General features: G+C 39.5%; 1 protein-coding gene across 2 annotated transcripts in view; it reads left to right on the top strand.

The window, feature by feature from the left end:
- The first annotated feature begins 15,908 nt into the window (after positions 1-15,908).
- Positions 15,909-20,578, top strand: part of PDE4B (phosphodiesterase 4B) — a 486,699-nt gene continuing 482,029 nt past the window's right edge. The window contains exon 1 of one of the 2 annotated variants that reach the window (XM_070592237.1): positions 15,909-16,251. The gene's annotated coding sequence lies outside the window, so the exon portion shown is untranslated. Of the gene's footprint in view, positions 16,252-16,527; positions 16,858-20,578 lie in introns of those variants that run through there. The other variant, XM_070592239.1, reaches the window with a different exon arrangement.

Below are 20,578 nucleotides of genomic sequence, written 5' to 3'. Positions count from 1 at the left end.
ATGGGAATTTCAGACAGAGAGGACAGAGAGAAAGGGGTAGAAAGAATATCTGAAGAAATATTGGCTAAAACATTTCTAAATTTGAGGAAAAAACATTTGTCTACACATACAAGAAGCTCAATATACCCCAAGAAAGATAAACTCAAAGAGATCCACAGGTTGACACATCATAGTCAAACTGTCAAAGGTGAAGACAGAGAATCTTGAAAGCAGCAAGAGAAAGGGACTCACAAGGTGCAAGGCATCCTCAATAAGACTATTGGAAGACTTTTGATCAGAAACCATGGAGTCCAGAGGCAGTGTGATGACATTGTCATAATGATTTAAAAAATAAAAACCTTACAATGAAGAATTCTATATCCAGCACACCTATCCTTCAAAAATGAAGGAGAAATTAAATTGTTCTTACATAAAAAGAAAAGAACTCTGAGAATTTCTTGCTATCAGATCTACCACACAAGAAAAACTAGGGGCCAGCCCTGTGGCTGAGTGGTTAAGTTTGTGCACTCCGCTTCGGTGGCCCAGGGTTTCACCAGTTTGGATCCTGGTTGCAGACTTAGCACTGCTCATCAAGCCACGCTGAGGCAGCACCCCACATACCACAACTAGAAAGACCCATAACTAGAATATACAACTATGTACCGGGGAGATTTTGGGAGGAGAAGAAGAAGAAAAAAAAAGATTGGCAACAGATGTTAGCTCAGGGCCAATCTCAAAAGAAAAGAAAAGAAAAGAAAAGAAAAGAAAAACTAAAGGGAGTCCTTCAAATGAAATGAGAACCCTAGAAAATAACTCAAACCTGATACAAAAATCCAAGAGCCATCACAAGAAAACTGCAGACCAACATCCCTTATGAATACAAAAGGCAAAAATACTCGACAAAATACTAGCAAACTAAATACACCAACATATCAAAAAGATTATACACAATTACCAAGTGGAATTTATCCCGGGAATGCAAGGCTGATTTAATGTACGATGACCAATCAATGTGTAAACCATATTAATAGGATAAAGGATGAGAAGCACAGGATCATTTTAATAGGTACAGAAAAAGCACTTGACAAAATCCATCACTCTTTCATGAAAAAAGCACTCAATGAACTAGGATTAGAAAGGAACTTCCTCAGGGCTGGCACTGTCGTGGCCAAGTGGTTAAGTTTGTGCACTCCACTTCTGTAGCCCAGAGTTTCACTGGTTGGGATCCTGGGCATGGACATGGCACTGCTCGTCAGGCCATGCTGAGGTGGTGTCCCACATAGCACAACCAGAGGCACTCACAACCGGAATATACAACTATATACTGGGGGGCTTCGAGGAGAAGAGAAGGTGAAAAAAAAGAAGATTGGCCACAGTTCGCTCAGGTGCCAATCTTCAAATGAAATAAGGAAAGGAACTTCCTCAACTTGATAGAGATCATCAATGCAAAACTCTCAGCTAATATATTTAGTGGTGAAAACCTGGATGCTTTCCACTTGCTATTCCAAAGAAACAAAAGTCATCCAGATTGGAAATGAAGAGGAGAAACAATTTCTATTTGTAGATGACATGCTCTCGTATATAGAACATATCTAAGTAATCCACTAGAGAACTGTTAGAGCTAATCAATGAGTTCAGCAATGTTGAAGCGTACAAGATCAATGAAGAAACAACAATAGTATTTCCATATGCTTGCAATGAATGATCCAGAAATGAAATTAAATAAACAATTCAATTTACAATAACATCAAAATGAGTGCAATTCTTAGCAATAAATTTAACAAAATAAGTGCAAGATTTGTACACTGAAAACTACAAAACGTTGTTGAAATAAATTAAAGAAGACCTAAATAAATGTAAAGATTTTTGGAAGTCTTAATATGGTTTATGGTTTAGAAGAATTAATATTGTTAAGATGGCAAAATTACCCAAATTGATCTACAGGCTTAATGCAATGTCTATCAAAATCCTAGATGTCTTTTTTTCAGAAATAGAGAAGCTGGTCCTAAAATTAATGGAAATGCAAGGGACCCAGAATAGACAAACTAATATTGACAAGAACGAAGTTGGAAGATTCAAACTTTCCAATTTCAAACCTTACTACAAATAACAGCAATCAAGACAGCATGGTACTAGCATAAATGTAGAAATATAGATCAATGGAATAGAATTGAGAGTCTAGAAATAACTCCTTACATTTATGGTCAATTTATTTTTTATATATATATTTTTTTGCTGAGGAAGATTCACCCTGAGCTAACATTTGTGCCAATCTTCTTTTATTTTGTATGTGGGTTGCCACCACAACATGGCTGCTAATGAGTGGTATAGGTCTGCACCTGGGGTCTGAACCTGGGCTGCTGAAGCAGAGGGCACCGAACACTAGGCCATGGGGCCAGCCCCCATGGTCAATTTATTTTTGACAGGAGTGCCAAGACAATTCAATGAGGAAAGAATAGTCCCTCCAACAAATAGTGAAGGGACAATTGAATATCCACTGGGAAAAAAAAGTTAGACTCCCTGCCCCATACCATGTACAAAAATTAACTCAAAATGGATCAGAAACATAGAGTAAGAGCTAAAACTATAAATCTGTAAGAAGAAAACCAAGGGGTAAACCTTTGTGTCTTTGAATTTGGCAATATTCTTAGATATGACACGAACAGCACAAGCAGCAAAAGAAAAATAGATAAATTGGACATCATCAAAATGCAAATTTCTTGCTTCAAAAGGCATCATCAAGAAAGTGAAAAGACAACCCACAGACTGGGAGAAATATTTGTAAATTTGTAAATCCTACATCTGATAAGGGACTTGTATACAGAACATATTAAAACACTCTTACAATTCAACAATAAAAAGACAGCCCAATTAAAAATTGGCAGAGGATTTGAATAGACGTTTTTCCAAAAAAGATATACAAATGGCCAATAAGCACATGAAAAGATGTTGAAGACGATTAGACATTAGGGAAATGCAAATTGAAACTAGAAAGAGATACTACCTTACACATTATAGGATGGCTATAATAAAAATAATACATACTAACAAGTGTTTGCGAGGATGTGGAGGAACTAGAAATCTCGTGCATTGCTGTATGAATCCTCATACACTGCTAGCAGGAATGTGAAACAGTGCGTCTGCTTTAGAAAACAATCTAGCAGACCCTCCAAAGGTTAATCAGAGTCAACACATGACTCAGCATTTCCATTTCCAGGTGTATACCCAAGAAAATTAAAAACATATGTCCACACAAAACTTTGAGCATGAATGTTAGAAACAGCGTTATTTAAAATAGCCAAAAAGTGCAACACCGCAAGTGTCCATCAACCAATGAATGGATAAGCAAAATGTGGTCTATCCAGGCAATGGAAGTTATTCAGCCATAAAAAACAAAATTTGATACATGCTGCAACATGAATGGATCTCAAAAACATTATGCTAAGTGGAAGAAGCCAACTATAAGATGCCATGTGTTGTATGATTTCATTTATACGAAATGTCCAGAATTTGCAAATCTGCAGAAACGGAAAGTAGACTAGTAATTGCCAGAGGTAAGATTGTGGGGTAATGAGAAGTTTCTGCTAATGGATATGGAATTTCTTTTGGAGGTGATATAAATGTTCTGAAATTAGATAGTGGTGATTAACCTACGACTTTGTGAATATACTGAAACCCACTGAATTTTACACTTTAGGAGAGAGAACTTTACGGTATGTGAGTCATATCTCAGTAAAGCTGTTTTTGAAATAATTAAAATGTCTGCCACACGTTAGTCCAAATGACCAGTTAAAAACTTTATTTCAGATTGATCTTGGCAAATTGTGTTTTCTTTCCAGGATTTACTTTCTCCTTTTCTGAAGTGTTTTATCTTCAACGATATTTTTAAATTTCACAACCATTTGCTGTCCTTTTTATCCTTTATGTCGTTGATTCCCTCTTGGCCAGCGTGGATTCCATTGTTAATTTTTAGAATCAGTCCCTGGCTTACACCGTCAGCTTCTGTTGACCTGGTAAAACTGAATCCTGATTTAATCTAACATCATCTCTGTGCCCGCAGAAAAAACACACAATGATGCTAACTATTCTCGCTTTGCGTTCATGGCCGTTCACTTCAAGGCGGTCCTTCTGGTGACAAACACATTATATATTTATCCCTAGTCAATTTGCTTTCCAGTATTTTAGACAACTGTTTCTTTCCTTCTCTTGCCTCAAACCTCCAATACCTCATTCCTTCTCTTCACCTTGGGCTGATGACCTGCATCCTCTATTTTCATTGAGAAAGCAGGCACTTCAGAACCCTTCAATATAATGCCACCACGACATCTTCCTAGCTACTTGCAACTCTATCCATAGACCACGACTTCGCTCCTACTTCAATGGATGAACAGTCTTTGCTCCCAACTAAGGCTCCCTCCACTGGCACACAGTATCCCATCTCCCCTTTTCTCCTCCATTATATTGCTCCCGCAAATGGCCCCTATTGCTTCATTAAATTTTCTAGGCTACTAGATTATTCCCACAGAGCATACAAAAATGCTCTAATAAAATTGACTCTGCCCCTACTGCCCCTTTTGTTCCTGTTTACAGAAATGTCTTCAGAAAACTAACCTAAAATCATTGTATCTGCTTCTGATCTGCCCTCCTCCATTCTTTCTTGAATCTGATTTATTCACGTTTTTCTCCCCATCTCTGGCTCTTGTCAAAGTCATCGGCGAGCTCCACATTGAAAAATCTGTGTTCAGTTTTCAGTCTTTAGATTATTTGAACAAGACCTGTATTTGACATGATCGGTGAGTTCTCACTGTCTTTAAACATTTTATTCATTTGTTTTAGGGCGATCATTTTCCCTCTTGGCTCCCCCTCTAGCTCTCTGAACACTGATGTTCAGTCTTCGTTGTTGGTTATCTCCAGGACTTTTAAGTACTGGTGTACTCTGGGGCATAGTCCTTAAACCTCTTCTCTTCTCTATCTAAACTCATCCCATAGCTGAACTTATCTAGACTAATGGCTTTACATACTGACCATATATTGGTGAATATATTGGTGAATTCCATATATTGGTGAACTCCAAATTTATAGGGTAACATTCAGTATAAGGGGCATGTGGGTTAGTATTTTTGGAGTATCATGGGCCTAACCTTTCTGGCTGGTGGAGACTATTCCACTGCTTCTTGTGCTAGGTCACCACTATAGACTGAATTATGTCCCCCCAAATTCATATGTAGAAGCCATCACCCTGAATGTGATGGTATTTGTTGGGCCCTTGGGAGTAATTAGGTTTAGGTGAGGGCATGAGGACGGGCCTTCATAAAGTCATTAGTGACCCTATAAGAAGAGACACCCAAGAGTTTGCCTCTCTCTCTCTCCATTTCCCTCACACACTGAGGAGAGGCCATGTGAAGACACAGAGAGAAGGCAGCTGTCTGCAACCCAAGGAGAGGAATCTCACCAGTCACCAACCCAGCTGGCACCATGATCTTCGACTTCTGCTCTCCAGAACTGTGAGAAACAAATTCCCGGTGTTTAGGTCATTCAGTCTATGATATTTTGTTATGGCAGCTCAAGCCGACAAAGACATGTAGCTCCATAAAACCATGGCCCAATGATCAGAAAGATGGGCTAGTTTTTGCCATGTCTTAATCCAAAGCTGAAGTTGGACCTCTGTACCTTAACTCCAAGCTGCTACACAGCCAAATTATAGCTGGGCTTCCTCTAGAAAAGTCAGCAGAAGCTAGATGCTTGGCCAAAAGCCCCTTGGCAGATTCCGTTTTGGACTAGCCAGAAGCCAAGTGTGACACTTGATAGTCATTGGCAGCCTTGATGCTCGTCCTCTTCAACACTCTATTCTAGACACTAAGCATTGTTCATGGCACATGAGAATGTTCAATATGTGTTATATGTTTGATGAATGTTGATTGAATGAATGAACATGAAGCAAAGTCTTCTTTTAAAACATTGGTCGTTAAATGAGCTTTTCTTTTTTCTTTTCTTTTTTTTTTTAAGGATTGGCACCTGGGCTAACAACTGTTGCTAATCTTTTTTTTTTCTCGCTTTATCTCCCCAAACCCCGCCCTGTACACAGTTGTATATCTTAGTTGCAGGTCCTTCTAGTTGTGGGATCTTTTTTTTATTATTATTATTTTTTCTGATGAGGAAGATTCACTCTGAGCTAACATCCATTGTCAATCCTCCCCACCCCCCCCTTTTGTTTTTTGCTTGAGGTAGATTATCCCTGAGCTAACATCCATGCCAATCTTCCTCTACTTCATATGTGGGATGCCTCCACAGCATGGCTGATGAGTGGAGCAGGTCCATGCCAGGGATTCAAACCTGTGATCCCCCAGCTGCCAAAGCTGAGCACGTGGAACTTTAACCACTGGGCCATGGGGCCGGCCCCTTTTTGAAATTTTTTTTAAGGTTTACTTTTCAATGTTACCATTAGAAATTAGGATGTTTTCTGCCCTTTCCTGCTTACAGAGAGTTAAAATGATGATGTGTAAATGAGCTCTTTGGAGCTAAATACTCTACGTTCAAATTGATGTTTTTCACGCTTCTGTTTGTCATTTGTAGGATTAGTAGTGCTTGTGCCCAGATTAGAAGTTTCTACCCAAAATCGTTTGATAAATATGCATTACAATAAATTCTCATGAAAATGGTAAGAAAATGCAAGTTTTCAGACCATGTCAGACCTTTGGTTAACAAATGATGTTTAGAATTTTCCGAATTCTTAGATAATGACTTATTGCTGTGTAGAAGATAGGAGAATTGGTTTGATTTCATTATAGCCAAGCAAATTGATTCTATTCACTAGTCTGGAAGGAAGCGAATAACTCAAATTCATGCCAAGAGCTTTACACATATTTTCTCCCTTAATCTTCCAACAGTTCTCTGGGGTACATGTTATAGTACACATTATGAATGACCAATTATTATGGATATTCAAGGCTATTTGAAAACCTGCCAGTATCAACTGCCAGGGGACTCACTCTAGAGAAGACCATCAACTTTAGTAACATTGCTATTGTTCTGGGTCTTCTTGTAGATGACATTAGCGGACTTTCAGACATTGTGTGTCATAACCTGTACTAGTGCATTGAAATACCGGGAGGAACTGAAGTTTATTTATGAGGTAGGTGGTAGAGGGAAACATGAAGATCTGAATTGCCTTGAAGCCATGTTTTCACTTCAGAATAGGTCACTGCCTGCTTATACCCACTCTCCCAAGGACAGGGTCACAGAGGTGAAGGCAGAGTGAGTCTGCAATTTCCCAGACCACACATGACCCTTCCAGTATTGACAATCACCCCAGCTTTGAATTTTGCTGTGTGGCTCTCTATGACGTGAGTTGACGGGCCTCCCAAGGTTGGCATGATCAGAAGGTTACCCTCAGTTCCCCCTTAAGGGCCGAAGTTTGAAAACAGCAGAGTTGAATTAGTACATGCAAAAATCTCATTAAGTGACTAGCTCAAATTCATGCTTTTGAAGTCAACCAATCTTGGTCTAAAGTCTAATATAAAAGAAAGAGCTTTTACACAGGGTTATGGGTAAATATGTCATTTCTTTACAAGTTGTTATTCCTTTTGACACTTGGATATATGATTAATTAATAAAAAGGAAGATTACGTACCTGAAATAACCGTGTGAATCATGCCAGCTAACATGATTATACCCTGCATGTGGAAATTAGTTTGACCTTTTCATAGAAGGAAAGTACTTGGTACTATTATTGTTCTGTGGCACATCACATTTTTTTCCAACATTAAAGAGAGGATGACAGATAAAAACATATAATTCACATTATATTACATCTAATGACTTTCAAATTTTACTTTACGACTTTTAAATAATTATTATGATTTTCAAATCAAACAGCATAAAAATTCACTAAAAAACTTGTTACCCACTCACAGAAGTAACCGCTTTTATTTGTTTGTTAGGAAACCTTTCAGAGATTTTTAAAGTGCGTATTTAATTAAGACAAATACATATTCTTGCTTTTATCCCTTTGTTGCCTGCCTTTTTAGCTTAATAATATAGCCTGGAAAATTTCCCTATCAGTACACTTTCTAGTATTTTTTTTTATTTTTTTTTATTTTAAAGATTTTATTTTTTTTTTTTTAAAGATTTTATTTTTTCCTTTTTCTCCCCAAAGCCCCCCGGTACATAGTTGTATATTCTTCGTTGTGTGTCCATTTTTAGTTGTGGCATGTGGGACGCTGCCTCAGCGTGGTTTGATGAGCAGTGTCATGTCCGCGCCCAGGATTCGAACCAACGAAACACTGGGCCGCCTGCAGCGGAGCGCGCGAACTTAACCGCTCGGCCACGGGGCCAGCCCCCACTTTCTAGTATTTTTTATATTTGCAAAGTAGCATCCCATAGCTATATCTCTGTTAAAAAATATTTGAGTTGTTTCCAATTTTTTTTATTATTTCAAACAATGTTGCAACAAATAAATTTGTAATATATTAATATATTAATATATTGTAATAAATTTGTAAATATAGTTTCATATGTGAGTCAGCCTTAGTAACTGTCAGTATGTTCAGTCTGTATGTTCAGTGTATTTAGTAACTGAAGTACATTCAAAAATGAAATCTGCAGGGCCGAGTGTACATGCACTTTTAAGCTTAATCTGTGTGGCTCAATTACCTGCCTAGGAGTTGAATCCTTTTATACTTCCACCACTGATGGATGAGAGTCTACCAAACTTCCAAATAGTTTAGACTAATTTGCCCATTGCCTTTGACTTTGCTTATGGTGTTTATTTAACGTCTCTCTCTTTTTTTTTCTTTTTACCATACAGAAGTTTTCTTTGTCTTTTTCAATCTACTTTTTATGGCTTTCAGATATAAGGGTTTTGCCGATGTTTTCTTCTAGAGCTTTTCTTGTTAGTTTATTCTTCTATATAAAATTTAGAATCAGTTTTCTGATTCTAAAAATAAAAACTTGTTTAGGGGAAATTACTTTAAATTTATAAATTAATTTCAAATGATAATGTTTAGAATGTCGAATCTACCTATTCAAAACCATGGAATGTCTTTCCATGTGTTCGTGCTTTCTTTCGTGTCCTTCAGTAGTCTGCAAAGTTTTCTGTATATAGGTCTCATATATTTCTTGTTTAGTGTATTCTTAGATATTTCAGCTTTTCTGTTGCTAATCTAAACAAGATATTTTATTCATTATATTGTCTAACTGATTATTGTTTGCACATATAAAAACTGTGTTTTTCTGTATATTGATACATTGTCTACTGTTTCTAATAGTTTTCGATTGATTTGCTTGGGTTTTCCAGATATGCTCTCATATTCTCTACAAATAGGGATAGTTTCACAGCCTTAATTCCAATGTTTAGATCTTTAATTTCTTTCTCTTCTCTGCACTTAATTATAACCCCAGAATAATGTTTAAAAGTAATTTTAATAGTGCTTCTTGATCTTTTCCTTTACTGCAGTAGAAATGCTTTTAATGTTTCATCTTTAAACATCACTTTCAGGCTGAGATAGATATTTTATCTTGTTAAAGAAATATTCATATATTCCTAGATAATTGAGTTTTGTTTTAAAAAAAATTCAAGAATGGCTGTTGAATTTTTCAAACACCTTTTCTATGTCTCTAGAAATAATCTTAATGCTTTCAGATCTTTCCATATGATTGTTTACCTGAATAAGTTTACTAATGCTGAATTATTCTCACATTCTTCGATTCTTGATTTATAAGTAAGATTGATTTATAGATTTAATTTACGTGCAAACTTTGTTAGATTTTGTTTCAATGCCACTTGTTTTATAAAATTTAATTTGAATATTAATTCTTTTTATACTTTTCAATATTTTAGATATCATAAGAATTATATACTCTTTAAAGTTTTAGTAAAACTACCCTGGGAAAATCATATTGGCTTGGTGATTCATTGGAAATTCATTGGAGAGGGATGGGGAATTGACAATTTTCAAAATTTCTCTTCTTTGGACTTTTTAATGTCCTCTAGGACCAGTTTTGGTTAATTATATTTTCCACTGAAAGTATTCATTTTACCCAGGTTTTCAAATATATTTTCCTCCAGTAGAGCATGCATTCTCAATGGGGCAATACATCTTTGACATTCCAAAGCTTTGTGGCCCTCCAAATCTCCACCTTCTTGACAAAATCTTGTTTCTTAGAATTTAATTTCTGTCACTAGGGAGAAATTAAATGTATTTTTTTGTCTTGGGGGAGGAAAAATGAAAAAATGGTGGAGACACATTATAATCGATTAAAGTAATACTTAGGATTACATGAACATTCTCTGTTTCTATGTTTTAACCCTTTATTATTTCTTATTTTTTGTATTCATGTCTTTTATTCTTGATTAATATGACAATTATTGTAGGTATTTTATTTTTATAATTTAAAAAAATAGCTTTTGGAATTATGTATTAAGTCTAATAACTTTCGTTTCCTAGCTCTTTTATTTCTTCTTCTAAATTACTTAGTTCTTTTATTCTATTTTCCTTCTGTTTATTTAATAGTGCTTTTCTACTTTTTCAAGTTGGTGCTTATTTAATTAATTAAGCTAATGTTGTGTCATAGAGTTCCAAAGGTAATATTTTCACTTATCATTGTTTTCTAGAAATCCTACAAGTTTTGTTCACAAGAGTATTTAAGGGAGTTTTTGCTTATAATTTCCAGGTGGAGAGATTTTTGTTTTTCTGATTTTTCTATTAGTTTCTAGTTTTACTGTATTGTGATCATAGAATGCTGTCCATCATTCCTTATTTTTAGATTTTATTGACCTTTTTTAGGGCTTAACATATGACCATTTTTCATGAATATAATATTAGCCTTTAAAAAGAACAAGTAATTTCTACTTTTGAGGTACCGTGTCTGATATATCCAGAGTTAGACTGAGAGAGATGAGCGAAATTCCGCTATTTTTGGTTTCCTTCTTTCTCTCTGTCTTTCTGGCTCCTATAATGTCTGCTTATATAAGTTGCTGCTATGAAGCACTTAGTCCATAGATATTTATAACTCTCGCATCTTCATTGTGAATTTTACTTTTCGTGTTACAAAGTGTCATTCTTTGTCTCACATAATACTAATTTGTCCTGAATCCAGCGTGTCTGGTATTAAGGCTAAACATCTGCTTTTTCATTATTATTCCTTTTTGTTTGTGTGTGGGGATGGGGCATTATCCAGGTAAACATTTTGATTTTCTTTTTGTTTTCAACCATTCTGAATCATCCTTTTTAATGTGTCTTGTATGCAGTATAGAGTTTGCTTTTAATGCAAATTGAAGATCTTTTTTTAAAAAACAAAATATGTGTTGCTTTAGAAGTAGTTGTCTCAATTCTTGGATACATATTTGTGTGTGTGTGTGTCTATCTTACTGTATGAGCGGTTTTCTTTGCTGTGGTATGAGTGTGTGTATGGTTCCTCTGATATTTTGGAAGCTGTGTGTTAGGTGTATATTTGCTTTCTAGTGGCTACTTTTATAATTAAATCTTCATATTATATTCACAATCTTTTATTATTTTAGACACAATTATTAGGTATGAGCAATGATAAATTGACAGGTGTCCTCTTCTTTTTCCTACTCTGCATTTTATCCACTATCATGTTTTGTTTAAAAATTTAAATTTCCTAGTGTTTATCTTTGCAATGTCAAACACATTTAGTGTACTACTTGTACATCAGCTTTAAATGACATTTTCGACCTCAGCATGAATAGATGAGTCAATCACTGAATGTACTCCAGTCACCATCTTTTTCCTTTCCCCTCTGAATATCTGTGACTTGTGTCATTCCTACACTTTCAAATTCCATAACATTCATACATTTTTATAGTCTAAGTTTTACAGTGCAAGTAAGTCCATTGCTTATGAGTTCTTGTGAGAAAGTTTTCCCACATTTATCCTAGTAGATTCCTTACAAAGAAGGAGTGTTCTTTGATGTCTAATGTGTTAAAAATATGGCTTTTATACTGGATGAACACCTTAGCTAGATATAAAATCCTTAGATCATACTTTCTTTCCTTAAGAATGTCGTAAGTTTTTCTCCATTCACTTTAGGTTTTAAATATTGCTTTGGAGAAGACTGAGACAAGGCTGATTTACTGTTTTTCCTTATACAAGACTTAATCTTTTTACTTTTCCACTTTGAAGATTCTTTATAAAGTTCAATAGTTTATTAGCATATGTCTTAGATTAATCATGATGAAGCAACTTTCTGTAGTACATTTAGGTGTTAGTAAAATTCACAATGATTTAGGTGTTTACTTTCAATATGTAGATTCAAGTCTTTTTTTAAAATTTCAGGAAAGTTCTTTTATAATTTTGTTTAAAAGTAGATGCTCTGTCCCACTGCTGAGTTTTTCTTTTTTAGAGACTCCAATTATAGGTATGTTGGCCCTGCACTGTGTTTCTTCTATCATCGTTTTTGCACAAATACTTGAAGAAATATTTTTCTTTATTTAATTTTGACCATTCTTCTTATGTCTGTCTTCTCTGTCTGTGACTTATCCACAATGCTTATTCCCCTCTGTGTTTCCTCTAATATTCTTCCTTCATTCTTGTGATGGTTTGGTTCTTTTCTCTTCCTCATATCTGGTTTATCTGCGCTCATTGCATCCTCATCTCTCTCCTCAGTTTCTTCATGTGTGCTTTGTTGTCTTCCATAATAGATTGTATTGCTTCATTAGCATAATAGTGAATATGTCTAATTTAGGGAGGCAATAAAGCTTAATGAATAAGAGCACAGGCACTGGGGAAAGACTGAATCGGTTTAAATACCGGCTCCTCTTCTAACTAGCTGTGTGATCTTGAACAAGTTATTTAGCTTTTATGATCCCTAGTTCTTTTCACCTACATAATGGGAATAATATTGATGCATAATTCACAGAGTTGCTTTGAGAATCTGTTGAATTCATATCTGTAAAGTGGTTAGAATATTGCCTGGCAACATCAAGTACTACGCAAGTATTATCTATTTTTATTGGATTTCTTTTTTATTTATTGCAAAACGCATAGTCACAATTTTCATTGGCTCTGCAGTAACTTTTTTTTCTCATTGATGGGCAAGTTTTGATGGTCCTTTTCAGAATTTTTCTTACAGTATCTTTGTATCTCTTTTTGTGCCAGTTTCTTCTTTATCATTTCTCACTACTGAATGAATTATATTTTTCTGGTCAGTCTTTGTGGAAAGTTCCTGATATGAAGGAGTCATTGTAGGTTTCCTGTTGACTCAATCAAAAGGATCTTACTTCTGTGGTAGATTGTGATATTAATGACCCTTAACAATTGACACCTCCCCGTATGCACACCCTTCTGTAGCCCCCTCCCACATTGACTCTAGACTTAGTTCTGTGACTTCAGCTTCATGGAACATGAGCTTCAGCCAATGGAACATTAGCAAACATGACACCAGAAGCTTGAAAAGGCATGAACATTGGGGCCTGTCCTCTCTCTTGCTGCCGGGAACTCTTCCACCTCCACGTGAAAAAGCTTGAGCTAGGTTCCTGGAAAGAGGTCCCAGGAGTCCAGACCATCCCTTCTGAGGCCCAAATGCATGAGTGAGAACTATGTCACCAAGTGGACAGAGATAAGCCATCCCAGTTGAGCCCATCCCAGTCTGTCACTTCACTGAATTGTAGACAAATAACTGACAGCCTCTTCAACCATTGTTTTGGGTGGTTTGTCAAGCAGCCATAGACTACAGATCTACTTTTATTGCTGCCTCAAAAACAGGCTGCTTCTAGTAATTGTGGCTTTTCTGTAGACTCATTGTCTCTGAAGTAAATTTGGTTCAAGAGACCCTCTTCCCTCAGCTCTGTGCTCCTCAGTTCTTACAAACAAGGAATAGAGCTTCTACATCTCATAGTGATGACCTCATCTTCAAGGATTATAGTTTTGCTGATCCTGAGATCTGCTGCTACTGGTTCCCTGGAAACTCTCTGGGCCTCATCTTCCTGTCCTGGTGTCTCTTGTGTCTTGCTTGTTCCTGGCAAGGCCCTTGCTTGTTTCCTGCTCCATTTTTTTGAGACATAGCTGCTTTTGCATTTTATAGTAAGATTCTCACTTTCAGGAAACTTATTTTTGCTGATACTTTTTGATGTCCCTACCGCTGGTCCCCTTTGACTTTCTCTGACTGTTCCCATATGACTTCTGCCCAAACTCAACTGCTTTTAGCAATCATTATAAGTACTTTGGAGTTTGTAAACAAAATCTGTATAAGTTTGCTGAAAATGGTATTTAATATTTTTTTCCACTGTCTTTGTTAGTTCATACAACTTCTAGGGAGAAGTGGGAAATGTTTAAATAGATGACATCATCTTCATACTGGAGTCCATTCAATTCTTTTTTCCAACAAGAACCTTTGGACATATTTTCCTGAAGATGATGTCATAACCTTGGGTGTTTTAGTAATCATGAATACCTTCAAAGTTCTAGAGAGGGGAAGCTTGCCACTCAAACTGGTTCTTTTTTCCCTAGACTGAATCACAGTTAAGGTTCCCATCCCACACTCTATTCGGGCAATGCTCTCTTTATATTTAATAAGTCTGACTAATTAATCCTCACTGTAGTTCAGGAAAAAGAGATTATACTGTCATCACTTCACAGCAGAGACTGTGTCACAACCATGACTGCAGTGCAGGATTTATTGGACTCCCTCCAGATGCTCATTGCCTCAGTGTTATTAATTTTGTCTTTGGGCTCAATTTCAAGCTAATAGATAAGATGGATGGTACAGAATGTGAAGCAACACGCCCAGGAAGGCAGCATCTCAGCTGTGGAGAACTGTGTTCTACATTCCAAGGGCCAGGGTTTGAAAATGTTTCCTCCAAAACCATGAAGGGGAAACAGTGCAGGGCAGGAGTGCATTAGGTCCCTACACTGACGAGCTCTGAGGTATGACTTTCATGGTGTGGGTGTGTAAAGCCGGTTTGGGTTAATGAGTGAATAAGATAAGGTTATTGCCACTTCTTTGGCAAGCTCCTATTTGCCCATTAATGCACAGTTCAGAAGGGATCTAATTCCATGACCCGTTGCACTTCCAACTAGAGAAAATTCCTCCCACTAATGTAATTGGCATGTGCTTCCGTTGTGTAATACTTGTACTATCCGTTTTGGGCTTTTGTAGTTGCTTCTCCCACTAGGCTGTGAGCTCCTTGGGCACAGGGACCGAGTCCTAAACATCTCTGTACTCCAGCACATGGCACCGTGTATTGTGCTTAGTGCAAAGTGGGTGTGCCATAATGTTTATTAGAATAAATTGAGAAATAGGCCAATTTTATCTAACACATTAAAGTCTTTCTGGTCTTTAGCTAGTTGTAGTAGTTCAATAGGCAAAGTTACTGCACACCTTTCTTCTCTCTCGTTTGTTTTTTGGTGAGGAAGATTGTCCCTGAGCTAACATCTTTGCCAATCTTCCTCTATTTTTTGTATGTGCCACAGCATGGCTTGATGGTCGGCGCCAGGATCCGAACCCGCGATTCCCCGGCCACCAAAATAGATCGTGCAAACTTAACCACTACTCACAGGGCAGGCTCCTCTTCTCTCTTTCTTTTACCCTAAAGGCTGGATATCGGACGAAAACGAACCCTGTGTTTTCCCACATCAGCAACCCCCGTCCCGCCTGCCCTGACTGGCAGACCTCCACCCAGCTGCGTCCTTCGAAGCTGGGGCAGTCAGGCTCCCGGATGCCTGTTGCTTTTCACACCAATTCCCAAGTTGTGGGACCCACTCCCAGGGGGCCTTGGCGGAGCATCTCCTCGGAGGTGATGTGACCGGTTGGTTCGGTACTACTGCGCTTACCCACTCTGGAGCTCTTTTGTGCAACAGGAGAGCAGCGGGCTCTCACTCTCACATTCGCTCCTTCCACGTAATTTGCCCCGTTCGCCCCTTCGCCTCCCCCCACCCGGAGCTCTGAGCGTTCCCCTCTCCTCCCCCTTTGTGCGACCCGTGGCTGCAGAGCTTCTAGTACTGTATTCATGGCAGATGCAGAGCGAGTGACTGACACGTTCCAGGGCCGGCGAATCGCGGCAAGCGCGGGCGGCAGGGAGGGCTGTAGTGGCAGACCGCCGCTGGGATTATGAATGGGGGCGGGGGGGGGCCGGCGAGTGTGGGTTCACACCAGGATTTTCGGCATCCGGCTTTGGATAGGCACGCAGGGCTGTGCGTAATCCTTCAGCTCTGGTGGGAAGGGAGATGCTGTGAGCTCCTGGCTGGGAGTGGGGGTTATTTTGCAAAACTCCCTTGGTATCGCGCCGGCGGAGTACTGCGGGAGGTCGGCGAGGTAGGTGGCGGAGAAAAATCAGCGGGGTGGGGAATGGGGGAGAGGCCGGCCGGCCAGGCACGGTGTGATTGCTCCTGGGGATTGACAGGTGTTGGCCTCGGCAGTTACAACCTACTACACGGCATCTAGTCCGTGCCATACGGTCACATTGTTATTCCCCGCACCGGGCTGAAGAGCGCAGCGCCGCAGACCAAGTGTCGCCGGCGAACTGTCTCTTTGGGCGGGGGTGGGGGCAGAGGGGGTACAGAGAGGGGGTTTGGGGGGCCAGCCGGGAACAGAGGAGCTCAGGGGCGCGTCGCGGCCGCCTGCACCGCCCTGGCCCGGGTGCCCCTCTCCGGCCAGCCGGCCGGTGTGAGCGCGCGCTCGGCAGCCGCCCCCGCCTCGTGCGCCCCTTTCCGGGGCTCCCGGCCCCGCCTCGGCGCTGCGGGCTCCTGGTCGCCGGCCGCGCGGCGAGCGAGTGGCGCGCCGGCGTCCCCCGGTGGCTCCGGCGGCCGGGGAGCGGGGAGGCTCGCTTGCCTTGCACGGACGAGCGGCGCCGGCGGAGCGGCGGCCGTGCAGCGGCGGCGCCTCGGGCAGAGGAGGACGGCTGCCCGAGGGTAGCCTGAGGTAAGGGCTGCCCAGGAGGCTGCGGATCGACATGGAGAGTGTGCGGGGCTGGGGGGTTCCTGCGGGGCGAGGAGGGAAATGGGCGACGCAAGGATGGTCGGCTTGACGGCGTCGCTGTCGCCGCTTGTAGGGAATCCGCCAACCGGCCCTTCTCTTCGAGCCCTCCTTCTCCGCCTCCGCCCTCGGACCTCTTGGCAAGTCGCTGGGAAGGAGAGAGGGCCAAGGGAGGATGCAGAAAGGCCGAAGGACTGGTCCGGGAGTGGGTGATGGATGGCGCGCGGGGTCCAGGGACGGCCCGCGGGCTGCGGGCGCGCGGGAGCCTGAAACGCCCAAGAGTTCGCCGGGCTCGGCCCAGGGTGGTCCCGGCCCCAGGGTGGTCCCGCGGGCCCCAGCGGCTGGGGCACCAAGTGGGGCGCGCTCGAGCTACCGCATCCCGAAGGCTCTGCCAGGAACTTTTGGGAAGCTCTGTCTCCTGTTTGGGGAGGGCTGCCGGTCTGTGCGTGTGCGTGTGAGCGTGTGTAGGGTTTTCCTCTTCCTGCCTGCCTTCCCGCCTCTTCCATCTTCTTGTTTTGCTTCTTTACTTCCCTTTTCACAGACCACCTCCCTCCGTGTGCCACACTTCAAACAAAATCCAAACCCACTGTAGTCACAGCTTTAAACCCACAGCTTTAAAGCAAGTATAAAGAGGCGAGGTCAGAGGAATATTCTTAATTATAGCGTGGTTCGTTTTAAAGACGAACATATATATATATATATATATATATATATATATATATATAAATTACATATAATTTATTTGGTGATTTATTTGAATATAACTATATTATATATAGTATAATATAAGTATATAATTATATATAAATATATACACACCTGGGGTAGTTTTCAAGAAATACTTTGAGACTCTCGCCCAAAATTACATTACATTTACATTATGTTTCCTCACGTGTATTTGATGCTATTAAATAGAAATGGTAAATCTGCGCGTTCTATGTCTTAGAACCCAGGAACTATAACTGTTCCTTGAATCACATGCATCTTTTAAATTCAGAGGTTTCCAGCTGCTTGAAAGCCCTGAGCTACACTGTAAGAATAAAAAGCACATTACATTAAGAAAAAAGTGTACAGATGGGGGCCAGCCCCGTGGCCGAGTAGTTAAAGTTCCAGCGAGCTCGCCTTGGTGGCCTGGCCGGCTTCACGGGTTTGGATCCCAGCGAGGACCTGCTCCGCTCATCAGCCATGATGTGGAGGCGTCCTACATACAAAATAGAGGAAGATTCACAAAGATGTTAGCTCAGGGCTAATCTTCCTCAAGTCAAAAAAAAAAAGTACAGATGCTGGTTTTGTTTTTAATGGATCATCCGCTTTCTCCCCTTTCCTTTTACAAAAAGCTAGTTGTTATGCCAGTAATTTTGATAAAAACAATTTGGGGACTTCAAGTGTTTTTACCTGGCCCTGAGGTGTAGGGAGGGGTCTGGAATTTATCTGTACATGAATTGGCAAGAAGGTGGATAAGGCAAATGATTTCACTTCAAGTAAGAGGAAATTCAGCTGCACTTCCCTCTGAGGGCACCTCACTCATCCTCTGATACCCCAGAAAGAAACCCTCTTAATGTAAAAGTGAGTCTTCAGCCTAACATTGATCTCTTCAACTTTTCAAATCAATGCTCAGAAGACTTGGCTGGTAACATATTTGCTGGCTGTTTCTGTCCTTTTTCTTTTTAAGCAACAGAATGCCAATTACAAAAAAAAAAAAAAAAATCAGTGAAGTTGTTAAATAGACTGGAATTGTTGAGATGGCATGATTGATACATTGAGGCTATCTATTTATATATCTATCATCTCCCTGGATGCCTTGTTGCAATTGCGAACTAGATAATTTTGCAATGTGTCTACTTGTGTTTGTTTTCCTCAGCTGATTTGCTTTTTAGTTTGTTTCTGATGACATATTTTGCAGAGATGAATTATCTTAAATTTCTGTAGAGGGTGCCCACCTGGACATGATTGTTTCTTTTGAATAGAGTTGGTTTTGATTTGAGGAATAAGAAATCAATCACATATGGTTTTCCGATTTTGGAGTCCTTTGCCTGTCTGGAGACAGGTATTTCATAATACTGGTATGCACGAGTAAGGAGTCATGTTTGAGGAAAATATTAGATACAGAAATGATATTTTCACTTTTGGTTTACAAACGAGATTTAAAATTGTGAAGGCATAAAAAGTCCCAGGTTGCTCTTCCTATCTTATTTGGCTGACATTGTTGGTTAGGAAGCAAGAGGTACATGATGTAGTTTTGAGTTAGAAAGATTTGGGAATAAGAAATTTGAACTTATCTTTTTGATTATTATGGCATAAAACTTCATCGCTCTTTCCAAGAAAATCTGAGCAGCAGAGTTTGGAGAAGATGGCGGCATGTTGTTGGTCATAGAACAAATGGGTTCCTTTAGCGCTGCTGGTTGTTGTAGTCACTTTGTGGCAATGTGGCAGACACTATGATGTGCTAAATCCCCCTTCAAGGCAGAACTTGTTGCCCCAGTTTTGGGGAGTGCTGTCAGCAGAGAGTCTTCAAGGGTCAGCCCCTCGGAGGAGGAGGGTTGCCTGAGCTGTTGAAAGCCCCTTTGTCCAAGTCATGCCCTATGGGGCTTGCATTGCAGCTCAAAGTCTGCCTTTGCCCATTTCTGCTTCCTTCCCCATTCTCAGATGTTGATAACGAGGCAGTTCTTAATCAAATTGCAAGCTCAAGTTCATCTCCAAGCTGGCTTCCCCAGGGGAGACAGCCTGTAACAACACCTCCTCCATGCACATTCATTTTGCCAGTTTTAATCTTTTATCTTTTAAAATGTATGCCACTTGTCACTGGAGGACATGTCCATGTCCCTGCTCCTCTTCTGTCCCTCCTTGTTTTATCGTTTTTTCCTGGCTTTTATTGGATTTACAGTCTCTTTTCCATCTGTTGATTTGAATGTTGTATATCCCATTTCTATTCTTTTTAGTAGGTGTTTTTATGTTTTTAACATTTGTATTTTGTCTTAACAGATGATATTAATCAAAATATCTACTCTTCTCTTGAATAATATAAGGGTCTTATAATGTTATAATTCTGATCATATTCCATATTTCATAATATTGTATAGTGATATAGTTCCACTACATTTTTCACATCCACTGTGTGATTTTTGGATAATGTTTTTTCTTTTACTTTTTTTTTTTTATTGTTTTTGCAGTCAGTGCTTATTTAAATTTACTCACATTTTCTGTGTTCTCTGTTGCTTCTTGCATCCCTCTCTTTCCTTCTGGATTCAGATTCCTTCTTATGGAAGTAATTCTTTGGTATGCATATGCACATGATAAAAATCTCTTAATCTTTTTTTTGTTTGTTTGTTTGAAACTGCATTTCATCCTAACAGTTGGATGATGGATTATCTGGGAGCAGAATTCTAAGTCGACAGTTATTTTTCTCATCACTTTGGAGATATTGTCTTCCAGCCTCTATTGCTGATGATGAGAGGTTGTTTTTCAGTTAAGATTACTCTTTATCTTCGGTATTCTGCAGTTTTACTGTGGTATGCCCAGGTATGGGCTTGTTTTTACTTTTTCTTCTTGGGATTTCTTATGCTTCTTTAATCAGAGCATGCCAATGTTTCTTGGATTATTAAAACTTTGTAACGTATCTCATCATGTATTATCTTGCCTTCATTCTCTCTATTCTTTCCTTTGGAAT

Source organism: Equus przewalskii, chromosome 24 (genome assembly GCF_037783145.1).
Source record: "Equus przewalskii isolate Varuska chromosome 24, EquPr2, whole genome shotgun sequence".
NCBI classification, from domain to species: Eukaryota; Metazoa; Chordata; class Mammalia; order Perissodactyla; family Equidae; genus Equus; species Equus przewalskii.
Note: the sequence above shows the minus strand (reverse complement) of the source record. Positions and strands in the feature narration are given on the sequence as shown.